Here is a 14,049-nt window from a genome sequence, read left to right as displayed (position 1 = left end):
ACCACCCCCCCCCCAATGCCCTGGTCTGTTTGCTGGCTGTTCTTCCACTCCTAAGTAAATGTGCTTTATAAACTGGTTATTTGGGGGTTTTCTCGGTGAGTGACGGCTCTGGGAACTCTCAGTGTGGATCTGAACAGCATGCAAAATCATTTTACTTTTAAGACAAAAGACATTAGCTTCCCATAGCTTTCTTGGCTATCTCTACCTCTCTTCTCTTCCCATCCTGCTTTCCTTCCCCTCCCTCTCCGCAACACCCCCCGCCCCCCAAGGCACTAAATAAAATGCTTAGAAAACGAAGGGCACAGCTGCCCTTCCTTCCCATTAAGACAATCAAGAATGATGGTGAATTTAATATATTTGATTAGAGAAACTCCAATTTGGTGCACTTGAATCAGCTGCCTTTGTCTTCAGCTCCCAATGGCCTGATTTCAGTGGAATGTCCTCTGCTGTCCACTGCCAGCTCCCTGGAGTGGGGAGAAAATTCAGCTTCTGAAAGCACTTGCTTGGCAGCCTTAGAAGCAGAGTATTTGTGCTGTGGAAGATGCCAGGCTCCGTTTCTCACTAATCAGAGGGAGCACTTCATTAAAACATGACCACTTACTGGTGACCCTTGATGCTGTAAACCCCTGAGTCCTCTTTAGCAATGTTAATGTTTCATGGATTTTATGGCTTTTCTTCACCCATATTCACTGTTAAAATCCAGGCCTAAATCCTATTCAAACAGCCCAGGAGACTCTGGCGCTCCAATTGTACAGAAGAAATTCAGAGTAATAATTGCATTTATATATGGAGTTCCTTTCATCCAAAGAAAAAGTATAACCCTCATAGAAAATAAGGAAATGTGTCATAATTTCCCCGTAAGGTGTTATTAAGAGAGTCTGAAATACTGCCCAGGCAATCCCTACCTTCTAGGATGCTTGTAAAGGAATTGGTCTCATGGGGAGTTTCGAGGCTTGGAGAACAATGCTTACTTGCACTTAAGGTCTGTAGTGATTTTTAGGAAGAGCTCTCATTTAATATCTAAATAAATGCATGTTCAGCAAATAAGGACAACAATGAATTAAGGGGGAGAATTTACTCTCAGAGGTGGATTGGAACTCTACAGAAGTTCACAGAGGTCTCTTGAATCCATTTCATTTCCTACCTCTGCCAAAGTCAGAGACTGCACTTGGGAGGGACGGGGTCACCAGGGCTGTTAAACTCATTTCCTACACTTTCATAGAGAAATCATTTCCTACCCTTTCATAAAGAAAAAGCCTCATGTCTCCTGGTGTCCACCCTACAGGGGCCACCTAGCCCAGCACCGGCCCAGATGATTTCTCCTCCTGGTTCCATGGTGGGAAGGCATGGCCAGGAACCACAGCCAAGCTAGAAATAGCATCTGGGTTGCTGGGTTCCAGTGTCCATGCCGGATCTGTGAGTCAGCCTGTCAACAACACTGACAAGATGCGCACCGGGCCCTGCTAGGCCCAGGCAGAGTGACCCAGGACGGAGGACACCCTGTCCCCACCAGGCCTGGGTGAGCATGGCACCAATGCCTTGGGGCTGGGTGAGGTGAGGAGGTGAGCCCTTCCCTTGAGACCAATGTGTGCATAGCAGTTTTGCAGGCAGTGCAAATCTGAGTCTTCCTAGGAGGTCTAGGCTTGCTTTGGCTTCACCCTCCAGGGCCCTGTGGTCCTGGAGCAAGAAAAATGAGCTCAGCCTTCTAAGCCAGGCCAGTTTGCTGAGGGCAGTATCAGTTGCTAAGTTTCAGAGTCCAGGGGCGGGCCTCCGGGAGGAGGTTGGGAGCCGACCCCTGTGAGCCAGGCTAACACAGCAGTCCCGACAATGAGTAAGATTCCTTTGGTGGCAAAAACACAACCACCACAGATGGCTGGTTTTACCTCCCTTTTTGGTGGAAAAGTCGAGTTTTCAGAGCCCTATTGTATAAGAAGGAATATGAAAAGAATTTTGCATCCTCTTATGGCATTGTGTTATAATAATGGAATGCTGTCTCCGCCCCGTCTGGCTGACCGGGGGCCCCCCCAGGCCTTGCCAACGATTATGTGGTTCCTTGGCGTGTGAGTGTCGCTGTGGGGACAGCTTCCTGAGCCTGAAAGAGGCAGTGAGGGCTTCAAGCTGGAAAGACGGCCCACTAGGGGTTGCCCAGCCCCGGGGCCCCCTCCTCTCACACAGACATGCACACACGTGCACACACGCGGGGACACACCCCTCCCTGGGGCAGCTTCACTCCTCCTGAGAGTTCCGGGGACCGCCTGGGAAGTTTAATACAACTGCAGCTGTACGAGCCGCTCAGTGTCTTGGACACCACACACAATGGGTTCCAGAAAAGAGAAACAAAAACGCTCTTTAACCAGCATACTGCATTCAGTGGGGAAAAAACCAGACTCTGGGGCAAAGGGTTTTCGTTGACGAACCAGAACAGGGGCGCCCGTTTCTGCCCTTCTACTCTGCTGAGTAATGAAAGCTTGTTTCCCCCTGAGCAGAAATATCTGACCAGGACTCTCCAGAACTGACCAATTCAGAAATGAGTTCTGAAGGGCCAAGGGAAAATCAGCACTGTTCTGAAGAATTCTTCAGGAGGAAATGGTGACAGGTCTTTTTCCACCCCATTGTCTCCAGAACCAAGGGACGAGACGATGGAGTTCAGCTGCAGCGGGAGGGCTCGGCGTTAGACGTGAGGAAAGTTTTCCAGACGGAGGAATGCGTGGCTCCTGGAATCTGTCACTGAGAGGATGTTGGGACATTGCTGAAGAGTGAATGTGTCTGCCCAGTTCCGTGCGGTGAGGGGCAGAGCCCTGGATTCCAGGGACCCCCCTGTCTGGGGAGGCCGTGATAAAAGCGTTCTGTTTTGTTTTGAAATTCCTAGTCGTTAGGCTCCTGTCATCACATCTGTTCCTCAGAATCACCCTATTTGGCAGGAGAGCACGGCCTTTCGAGTCCTCCTGACCGATTCCGGCCTCCCCAGCCTCTTTCTCCTCATCTGTGTTTAGGAAATGCCTCCCCGGTCACCTCTTCCTCTCCAGCTCACAGATTCCAAGGGAGAAACAATGGCCATTGAGGGCGTGTCTGGCTGAGCTGTTTTTCTTTTCCTTTTTCTTCATGGACTTCATTCACTTCCATGTATGTTCTCAGCAGCCAGGCCAGTCCTCCTCCACACGAGGCTGATGTCAGCAAACCCAGGAAGCTTTCCAAGCCAAGAAGGCCTCCGACCCAAGAGGACACGGTCATGGATCCCCTGGCTGAAGTGCTCTGTGTCCACAGGACGTGGGAGGATGTGACCTCAGGAGTGGCTGCCCAGAGGCCACAGGCTGCACGCTGGCCGCAGCCAGTCCAGGAGATTGACTTCTTCAAAACAAAGCTGGTGGAAGATGGCTGCCCATTTCCTGAGGCACTTTAGGGGCACAAGCTGAACAAACACCAGCCGCCATTGCTCTGCCTACGCTGAAGTGGAATCGAAAGAAAGCAAATCTGAGACTTCCCTGGTGGTCCAGTGGTTAAGACTTCACCTTCCAACGCAGGGGATACAGGTTCGATCCCTGGCCGGGGAGCTAAGCTCCCACACGCCACGTGGCCAAAAATTCAAAACATAAAACATAAACAATATTGTAACACATTCAATAAAGACTTTAAAAAGTGTCCACATCAAAAAAATCTTTAAAAAAAGAAAGGCAAATCAGATCTCCTTGGATTGCCTAAAGCACCTATTCATGTCTGTTCCATCAGGAATCTCTGCCCAAGTCTAGCACCCTGCTTTCTCGATATTCATCCGCCAACTCCCGCAAACCAGCCCTGGCACAGTCTACTCCACTGAACGTGGGTACCAAACCATCCAAGACATCTCCCAGCTTCCTCCCTCTCCAACATCCCTCCTTTCTTTCTCATCAACTTCACTACCAGTGTATCTACAATTGCTCAGATGCACAGCAACTGACCTAAAAGTGCTCACATATACCCTTCCCTTGTGGGCAACATTCTACAACCAATCTGCTAAGTTTACAAAGAGAAAAGTTATTTCAATAAATGCAAACATTTGCTTTCATACATATGATATGTCTGCAGAACTTTTGTATCATTGACACAAGATCATGTATAAGAAAGGAAGGAATTATTATTTCAGTTAATCCTGTTATCTGAATTTGTAACTGGTGGTATTGAATTAGGTTCCTCTACACATGGAATACAAAGCAAAGGTACGTGCCTTTAATTCTGAAAATATTTGTACTTAACATTTAAGTTCATGTTTCAAGATGTGCCTACCCCTGGCCATCACAGTGAAGTCACAGAATCACTGCTTCTCTGAGACTCAGACTCCATCAGATCTCTCACCTCCCACAGGCCCTTACAGAGGACAATATGGTACCCACAGGTCAAGGGAGAGGATGACAAAGGCAGGCCTGGCTTACTCTCATGTATTCCAGCTGAAGATTTGAAGTGCATCAAAGCTGCTGTCTGATGCTCAGAAGGAGGTAGGTGTGAGCTCTGAATACCCAACTTGCTTCTGACTTGCATTAACTACTCTCCAAGATGGACCATCCAATAAGACATTTGATGCTTACCAGTCAAATGGCCCAAACTCAGGGCAACACATATTAAAAAATAAGTCACAGATGGTGAGTTTCTTGAGCATAGAAACAGTGTCTCACTCCAGTTAAGTATCCTCATTGCCTGGTACAATTCCTGTTTCACAGTAGTTAGCAGTACTAGCTGCTAAATCCATACACCTATACATCTTTTCCTGCCCTCAAACATCAGAAAACCACCAGAGAATTCCAAGCAGGTAAGAAGAAAGCTTTGTAGGAGGATGGATAAATAGGACTTGGTCCTAAACATTCAGAGAGCCTGGCAGGCAATGGATTAGTTGTGGATTTACCTGCATCATTCAGTATCTGTACCCTCAGGTGGGCATGATAAGAAAAACTGACCCAGGGACCTCCCTGATAGTCCAGTGGTTAAGACTTCACCTTCCAATGCAGGGGGTATGAGTTTTATCCCTAGTTGGGAAGCTAAGATCCCACATGCCTCACAGCCAAAAAAACCAAAACATAAAACAGAAGACAAATAGACTCAGCCAGTGCCTAGGATAAGGAGGCCCAGGACAGCAAAACTGATAACTTGATAGGTAAGTAGCTCCCAGAATGCAATCTGCTCTCACACCCTTTACCTCAGAATTATACCTCTCTGGAATAAAGGCGGGGGGGGGGGCGCTCCCAGGTGGCACTAGGGGTAAAGAACCACTTGCCAATGCAAGAGATGTCAGTGGGTTCAGTCCCTGGGTTGGGAAGATCCCCTGGACGAGGAAATGGCAATCCACTCCAGTATTCCTACCTGGAGGATGCCATGGTCAGAGGAGCCTGGCAGGCTACTGGCCATTGGGTCACAAAGAGTTGGGCATGACTGAAGTGACTGAACAGGCATGCACAGAATAAAGGGAATTCTTCTGGGGCCAAGGCTGTAGTCTGAGTCTGGGTCTTTCTGGAGGGGAGGAGAGAATGCATGTGGTCCTTGAAAACTTGCATATGTCAGTGGAGACCTGCCTGGCCCCCAGAGCACCTGTGAGTGAGAACTGGACTAATGATCATTATAAGAAGCATTGCTCCTGGTATTATCAGCCTGTGCACTCTGCAGTGTGTCTAGTAATTGAACTGAATTATGAGCATAAAGAAATGCTTAGTTCTGTAGGATGCCTGGGAAAGAAATATGTAGACAGATGCAGAAAAAGGAAAAGAAGGACTTGTTTAGATTTGTAAGCCTTTGTCAGTGTTAAAGGGCTTCCCTGGTGGCTCAGATGGTAAAGAATCAGCCTGTAATGCAGGAGACCTGGGTTTAATCCCTGGGTTGGGAAGATCCCCTGGAAGGAGGGCATGGCAACCCACTCCAGCCTTCTTGCCTAGAGAATCCCCAAGGACAGAGGAGCCTGGCAGGCTGCAGTCCATGGGGTTGCAAAGAGTTGGACATGACTGAGCGACTAAGCACACATCAGTGTTAATGAGAAATCGATGGTGTGGCATCGGATGTTGTATTTAGAGCACACTAAATAAACCTTAAATAAATCTAGACCTGGCTTCTAGAAACTTTCTTTCAAAACCAAAGGAGTATAACTGAGACAATTGCAATACACACAGAAATCAAAAAGTACATTGAAATGTATAGAATTATAAAAGAGATGTTTTAAAACACCTTGGCCGTGACTACAGTACCCGGGACTTTCTCATTTAAATGAGTAAAAACAGTGACTTCACCAATTGATATTTCTATGGTCCTAAGGGGTGGGCAAGACTGAAAAAGCCACCCAGCTACCCACTGGCTTCAAATAACATAGAGAGGCAGCATTTCTAAGGGACAGAACAGGAGGGAACAGGACAGGATGAGGAAAGAGCGTAAACAGGCTCGTGTCTCAGTGGAAGGTCTGAGGTTTACCACTGTTCCATCGACCGCAACCAGTAAGCTGATAACGAGGAGCCCTTAATGCGCAGGCCGCCTCTGACTAGTGTCGGCCCAGCGTGCAATCGTCTAAATGATACCACAACAATGCCGGGGCACACATTAAGCTCTTACTGTAATAGCTGGGCTGCTAAGCGGGAGACGTGGAAGGAGACGGAGCAGGGGAAATTAAAGATACCCTGGGCTGCACGTGTCCACTGCTATCAAGCCACGGGGCTTGTTACATCGGGACACAAAGCGATGACAGCAGGGAAGCAATTTACCAAAAGGTTGCTGGTGGGATCTCTATTTTTAGGTTGAAAGACGGAGCAGACCAGGAGTGAAACCTGATGTAAACGGTGGACTTCAGGTGTAACAAAGCATCAAGGTGGGGTCCGACATTGTAAAACTGAGCCGCTCTGGAGCAGGATGTCGACAGCAGGGTAGGCTGTGTGAGTTGAATGGAGGGAGAAAACGGGAAGTCTCTGTGCCTTCTACTCGGTTTGGCTGTAAACCTGAAACTGCTCTTAAAAAAAAGATCAGGTATAAATAAATAAATAAGGGCTTCCCAGGTGGTGTTTGTGGTAAAGAACCTGCCAGCCAATGCAGGAGACATAAGAGGTGTAGGTTTGATCCCTGGGTTGGGAAGATCCCCTGGAGGAGGGCACGGCAACCCACTCCAGTGTTCTTGCCTGGAGAATCCCATGGACAGGGGAGTCTGGGGGGCTACAGTCTATAGGGTCGCAAAGAATCAGACACGACTGAAGCAACTTAGCACGCACACATAAGTAAATAAAGTCCAAAAAGGGGCAAGGATAAATCATGGTCTTTCCAGCAAATACAGGGATCTTACATATCAATCAACCTCATCCAGTGAAGAGCTCAAAGGATGTAGTGTCAAAGGTCGACAGGTGACTGACTCTAACCATCCTACCTCCTACTCCAAAGAAAAAGTGACTGCAAAATTTGCCCTATGAATGTATTTCCAAGCTTCGTAATCTTGTGTTTTCACCTTCAAGCATCTTGAACGAATAGCTGACTTTTTCATTATTGCCATGACTCTAGACGTGAACCTTGTTTCCTATCCCTGCTGTAACAAATACCAACCAATAGCAGCTAAAACACCACCAATGTGTCATCTTGCAGTTTGGTAGATTGGAAGTCTGGGACAGGTCTCAGCAGACCGAAGGCAAGGTGTTGGTGGGCTGGATTCTGTTCCCGGGGCTCTAGAAGAGAATCCCGTATCCTCCTCATTCAGGTTGTTAGCAGAATTCCTTGCAGTTGTGAGACCAGGAGCTCTGTTTTCTTCACAGCTGTCCAGCTTCTAGAGTCTTCAAGGTCCCTGGCTCACAGCCCCTTCCTCCATCTTCACGGCCAGCGGCAGTGGGTTGACGGTCCTGTCTCTGGTCCACACTTCCTGCCTCTTCTTTCACTTGGTGGTGGTTTAGTCGCTAAGTCATGTCCAACTCTTGTGACCCCATGGACTAGCCAGACAGGCTCCTCTGTCCATGGGATTCTCCAAGCAAGAATACTGGAGTGGGTTGTCATTTCCTCTTCCAGAGGATCTTCCCGATCCAGGGGTCGAACCGGGTCTCCTGCATTGCAGATAGATTCTTTATCGATTTAGCTATGAGGGAAGCCCCTTCCTTCACTTATAGGATGCATATTATTAGAGTCCTCATCTGGATAATCTCTCCAACTCAAGGTCCATACTTTAGGTCACAACTGCAAAATCTCTCAGTCATATAACATGCAATATTCATAGGTTCCAGATATCAGGGCAGGTACATTTTGGGGGAACCATTACTCTACCTGCCACACTTTCCTTGTCTGTGTGTGTGTGAAAGTCACTCAGTCTTGTCCAACTCTTTGCGATCCCATGGACTATATAGTCCATGTAAATCTCTCGGCCAGAATACTGGAGTGGGTAGCCATTCCCTTCTCCAGAGGATCTTCCTAACCCAGGGATCAAACTGAGGTCTCCTGCATTGCAGGCGGATTCTTTACCTACTGAGCTATCAGGGAAGCCCATATGGCCCTGCAACCACAGTGCTTTTGGAACTTCCTCCCTTAAAGTCACTTTTAGCACTTAAATGCTAAGTCTACCTCATTCTTATGTGACCATTCTGCAGTGTTTGACATTGACATGATCTGTTTCTTGAACATTTGGCTTCCACTTCCTATGATGCTGTCTGCTCTTCTTTTACCCCTCAGGCTATCCCGTATTGAATCCTTCATCCATTTCTCTGCCTCATTCTCTGAATGCTGTGGCTTCCCCTATACCTCCAGGATTGTATCCAGCTCTCCCAGACCTTAGTTCTGAATCATAACAGCTTTCAGAGCAGCTCTGCTTGGGTGAACTGGAGGCTCCTTTTCACCCAGACCTGACCATTTCCTCTTCCTGTGTTATATACGTCATCATGGCAGCACCAAACCTCCGCCTTCCTTGACTGGTCCTTAGGAGCCATTCTCTCCTCCTCCTCCTCCTGGCCCTTTCCCATACCCCTCCACCCAGTCAATCGTCATGCCCCGTCTGCCTCACCTCCTGAGTATCCTCCCTGTCCTCTCTCTTCCTGCTGCCCCACTGTACTGTTCAAGTTCCCAATATCCATCCTTCAATTCATCTAGCAGCTTCTCATCCTTGTGTCCTGTCCCACTCACTTCCAGCCCTCCCACTCACTCACATCAGACATAGATGTGATCTTGTTACTACTCTAAAAACATCGGTTCCTCCTAAATGTCCATTGACAGAGGAATGGATAAAGAAGACAGCGTACGTTGTGGTACAATGAAGTATTACTCAGCTGTTAAAAAGAATAAAATAATGCCATCTGCAGCAATATGGATGGACCTAGAGACTGGCATGCTGAGTGAAGTCAGACAGAGAAGAAATATTGTATAACATTCCTTATATGTGGAACCTAAAAAGATATGATACAAATAACTTATTTACAAAGCAGAAACAGATTCACAGACCTAGAGAACGAACTTATGGTTGACAGGGAGAGGACCTGGGGGAAGAAATAGTTAGGGAATTTGGGATACACAGGTACACATTGCTATATCTAAAATAGATAGCCAACGGGACCTACTCCACAGCACATGGAACTCTGCTCAGTGTTATGTGGCAGCCTGGATAGGAGGGGAGTTTGGAGCAGAATGAATACATGTATATGTATGGCTGAGTTCCTTTGCTGTCCGTCTGAAACTATCACAACATTGTTAATCGGCTATATCCCCATACAAATAAAAAGTTTTAAAAAATCTGTTGCTGTTCATTGCCTAGCCCATAGTGGACACACCTGTGCATGCATAAGCGTGCACATACACACACATCCCTAGCCTCAGGTTGGGCACTAGGCTTATCACCTGTGCTTCTCCCCCTTGCTGTTCATACTCACAGAATGGTCTGCAAACCAGCCCCATCAGCATCAACTGGGAGCATGTTAGCAAGACAGAATTTCTGACGCCTCCTCAAACTCACCTAATCAGAATCTGCATCTTAGATTCCTGTTCAAATTCTATGCACATTCAAGTTTGAGACACATTGTTCTAGCGCTGTGCTCTCCAGAGTGGTGACCCTTTGAGTATGCAAACATCTTCTAGAAATTATTTTTATGTGTAATCTCCTCCATCTTAACTTGGACTTCGACACATATTTTATGAATCACCATTTTAGCAAATCATTCCTACCCTTCATGTCCCTGTGCTTTTGCTTACACACTACTTCCTCTGTCTGGAATAATTTTCCTTCTCCACTGACTGAAACTAGTTTCTGCACCCTCCAGCATCACCTCCTCCAAGAAGCCTTCCCCGTACCTTTAAACAGATCATTGCTCCCATCACCACACTCTTGTAGACAAGCTTATAGAATCGTTCATTTCCGTGTTTATCTTTCCCATTAGCTTGTGGGCTCCTCAGGTATGAGAACCATGTTATTTATGTGTCCTCAGGTTATATGGCACAGTGATAGTTTCTTAGCTAAACAAATGAATATCTAACTTGAAAAAGTCAGCTCAATGTCAAATACTTGTCTATTTTTCATGTCTATATTCAAAACCAAAGACCCAGAAGACTAACTAACTAGATGAAGTGCAGATAGGCGACCCACTGAAGAAAGAGTTCAAAGTAGTGATGGTAAAGATGATTCAAGAACTTGGGAAAAGGATAGATGTATAGAGTGAGAAATTGCAAGAGGTTTTTAGCAAACAGAAAAAATAAAGAACAACCAAACTGAGTTGAAGAATTACAACAACAGAAATGAAAAATATCAATATATTATAAGGAATCCATAGCAGAATAAATGAGGCAAAAGGACAAACTTTTCAAAACCATGCAGTGTTATTTTTTTATCTTTTTCCTCAGGTTGCAGGTTCTGGCTGATTTCTAGGTGACATCACACCAGCTGGACAAAGAAGTGAAAGCAGATAGGATTGGATATTCACTTACCTGCAACCAACCCAGGGCATTTCTGATTTCGCTTCCCATCTTCCAGCTCTGTGTCTGTTTCATGTGTAGATATCCTATAAGGGACAGAGAAAGACAGATGTTTAGAATCAAATGCTTAGCACCTTTTGCTTTGGCCAGACTCTGAGCTTAATAAACGCTTCAAGACCATGCTCACGCCCACAAGGAGCAAAACCCCCAGTTCACAGAAGCTCAGTTTGTTTTTCCATTTGCTCCAGAGTAACATTGGCTGATTCTGACCCTAACTGGTAAACCACTAATGGGCATTAAGCGCCTTAGTGGTACAGTCTGACATCTTAAAGCAAAAGGCCAACTAATAAATTTTTCAGATGAGCATATTTCCTTAAATCATTTACAATGAAATTTACTATGTTCACAGAGGTCAAAAAGACATATTGTTGGACTAAGTTCATCTCTTCACATGAAACTTGTGTCATATCTACCCCACAGGGTTATCCTGAAGGTCTAATGAGATAATAATGTAAAAAAAAAAAGAAACTAGACATGTTACAATTCTATACAAATGTATGCATATCATTCTCATTAATAGCATTACCATAATTTTAATGACTCCTCAGATTTCACTTCTTCTGGTGAATGGTCACATGCTATCTACACTTCTCTGATATTTCTTTTTCCTGTCTGTCTGTTCTTTTTCTCACCCTCTTTGTGAATTTGAAGGGGGATGCACATCCCTTAAAATACAGTCTTTATCAACCTAGAGGTGTGGGATGAGGGGAGGGTGGGGGGAGGGTCAAGAGAGAGGGGACATATGTATATACTCATGGCTGATTCACATTGTTGTATGGTAGAAACCAACACAACATTGTAAAGCAATTATCCTCCAGTTAAAAATAAAAAATAAAGATACAAAATTTAAAAAATAGATACCGTCATTATATAATCCACACAGGGCAACTGCTTACAGAATCCACTGATGCATTTCATTTATTTGGTTTAATCAAGATTTGAATAAATTATACATCTTTCTCCTCCCTGAAATTTCATGGATCTGGCCCTACATAGAATTATAATGCAAGCTAAATAGGTGACATTATCTTCTATTGTTCTAGTACCCCCCGCCTGCTATCATATATTATCAGCTCCTAAAAAGATGGGTGGACCCTTGCTCATGTGGGGAGAGCAGGCAGGCAGCAGCTAAGAAGAAAACAGGAAATAATAGGAAAGACTCACTGAGGCCTCATCGATACCCATCCAATGTCTCTTTTCAAATATTCACTACAGTTACAGGTATGTTGTTGTTGTTGTTTAGTTGCTAAGTTCTGTCCCACACTTTGTGACCCCATGAACTACAGCACGCCAGGCTTCCCTGTCCTTCACTATCTCCCTGAGTTTGCTCAAACTCATGTCCACTGAGTCAGTGATGTCATCCAACCATCTCATCCTCTGTCACCCCCTTCTCCTGCCCTCAATCTTTCCCAGCATCAGGGTCTTTTCCAGTAAGTCAGTTCTTCGCATCAGGTGGCCAGAGTATTGGAGTTTCAGCTTCAGTATCAGTCCTTCCAATGAATATTCAGGGTTGATTTCCTTTAGATCTGGTTGGATCTCCTTGCAGTCCAAGGGACTCTCAAGAGTCTTCTCTAACACCACAGTTCGAAAGCATCAATTCTTCATCACTCAGCCTTCTTCATGGTCCAATTCTCACATTCATACATGACTACTGGAAAAACCATAGCTTTGACTATATGGACCTTTGTCGGCAAATTGATGTCTCTGCTTTTTAATACACTGTCTAGGTTTGTCATAGCTATTCTTCCAAGGAGCAATTGTTTTTTAAGTTCGTGGCTGCAGTCACGGTCCACACTGATTTTGGAGCCCAAGGAAATGAAATCTAACACTGTTTCCATATTTCCCCATCTATTTGCCATAAAGTGATAGGACTAGGTGCCATAATCTTGTTTTTTGAATGTTGTTTTAAGCCAGCTTTTTCACTCTCCTTTTTCACCTTCATCAAGAGGCTCTTTAGTTCCTTTTCACTTTCTACTGTTAAAGTGGTATCATCCGCATGTCTGAGGTTGACATCTCTCCCAGCAATACTGATTTCGGCTTGTGATTCATCCATCCCAGCATTTCACATGATGTACTCTGCATATAAGTTAAATAAGCAGAGTGACTATATACAGCCTTGATGTACTTCTTTCCCAATTTTGAACCAGTCTGTTGTTCCCTATCCTGTTCTAACTGTTGCTTCTTGTCTTCCATACAGGTTTCTCAGGAGGCAGATATTATAACCTGGTATTCCCATCTCATGAAGAATATTCCACAGTTTGTTGTGATCCATACAGTCAAAGGTTTTAGCATAGTCAATGAAGCAGAAGTAGATGTTTTTTTGGAATTTCCTCGCTTTTTCTATGATCCAGTGGATGTTGGCAATTTGATCTCTGGTTCTCCTGCCTTTTCTAAATCCATCTTGCACATCTGGAAGTTCTTGGTTCACATACTGCTGAAGCATAGCTTAAAGGATTTTGAGCAAAATCCTGCTGGATATGAAATGAATGAAATTGTACAGTAATTTGAGCATTCCTTGGCATTGCCATTCTTTGGGATTAGAATGAAAACTGACCTTTTTCAATCCTGTGGCCACTGCTGAGTTTTCCAAATTTGCTGGCATAATGAGGGCATCTGCTTTTAGGATTTGAAATAGCTCAGCTGGAATTCCTTCACCTCCATTAGCTTTGTTTGTAGTAATGCTTCCTAAGGTATGTAGGATCCACCCCAAATTGAATTCAGCAAACTTTGCTCACACCAGTGCTGCACTGTGCTAGGTTCCACAGTTAAAATAGCTGACTGAAATATACAAAGATTTGATGATCATTGATTGAAATCACCAAAAACTAACAAAACAATTTAAACAGAAATTAATAGGAGACAGAAAAAGGATGCATACTACAGTTAACATATAGAAATAACTAGGATGGCAGAGAAGGATTAATTTAGATTTAGAGAATTAAGAAAACCTTCTCAGAGTAGGCGGCCTTTGACTAGGGCCCTAAGGAGCTGAGAGTCGGGTAGGCACGATGGGCAGAGATTCCCATGAGAAGGAACAGTGGAGTGAGAGCAGGCATGGGTGTGGCAAAGAGCAATTATCTGTACAGAAGAGGGAATTATAGTGTGTTGTGCAGTGGGTCTGTTATACAT

At 45.1% G+C, this 14,049-nt stretch overlaps 1 long non-coding RNA gene across 1 annotated transcript in view; it reads right to left on the bottom strand.

Annotated features, from left to right (window-relative positions):
• The window catches only part of LOC145528776 (uncharacterized), a 413,346-nt gene that overhangs the window by 125,675 nt on the left and 273,622 nt on the right, over nucleotides 1-14,049 (bottom strand). The window contains exon 3 of the long non-coding RNA XR_014070643.1: nucleotides 10,873-10,946. This is a non-coding gene — a long non-coding RNA (uncharacterized LOC145528776). The remainder of the gene's footprint in view (nucleotides 1-10,872; nucleotides 10,947-14,049) is intronic.

The sequence above is a fragment of the Giraffa tippelskirchi genome, chromosome 12, assembly GCF_054371585.1.
Source record: "Giraffa tippelskirchi isolate mGirTip1 chromosome 12, T2T-mGirTip1v1.2.pri, whole genome shotgun sequence".
In the NCBI taxonomy this organism is placed as follows: Eukaryota; Metazoa; Chordata; class Mammalia; order Artiodactyla; family Giraffidae; genus Giraffa; species Giraffa tippelskirchi.
The sequence above is the reverse complement of the archived record's forward strand: the minus strand, read 5'-3'. Positions and strand labels throughout refer to the sequence as shown.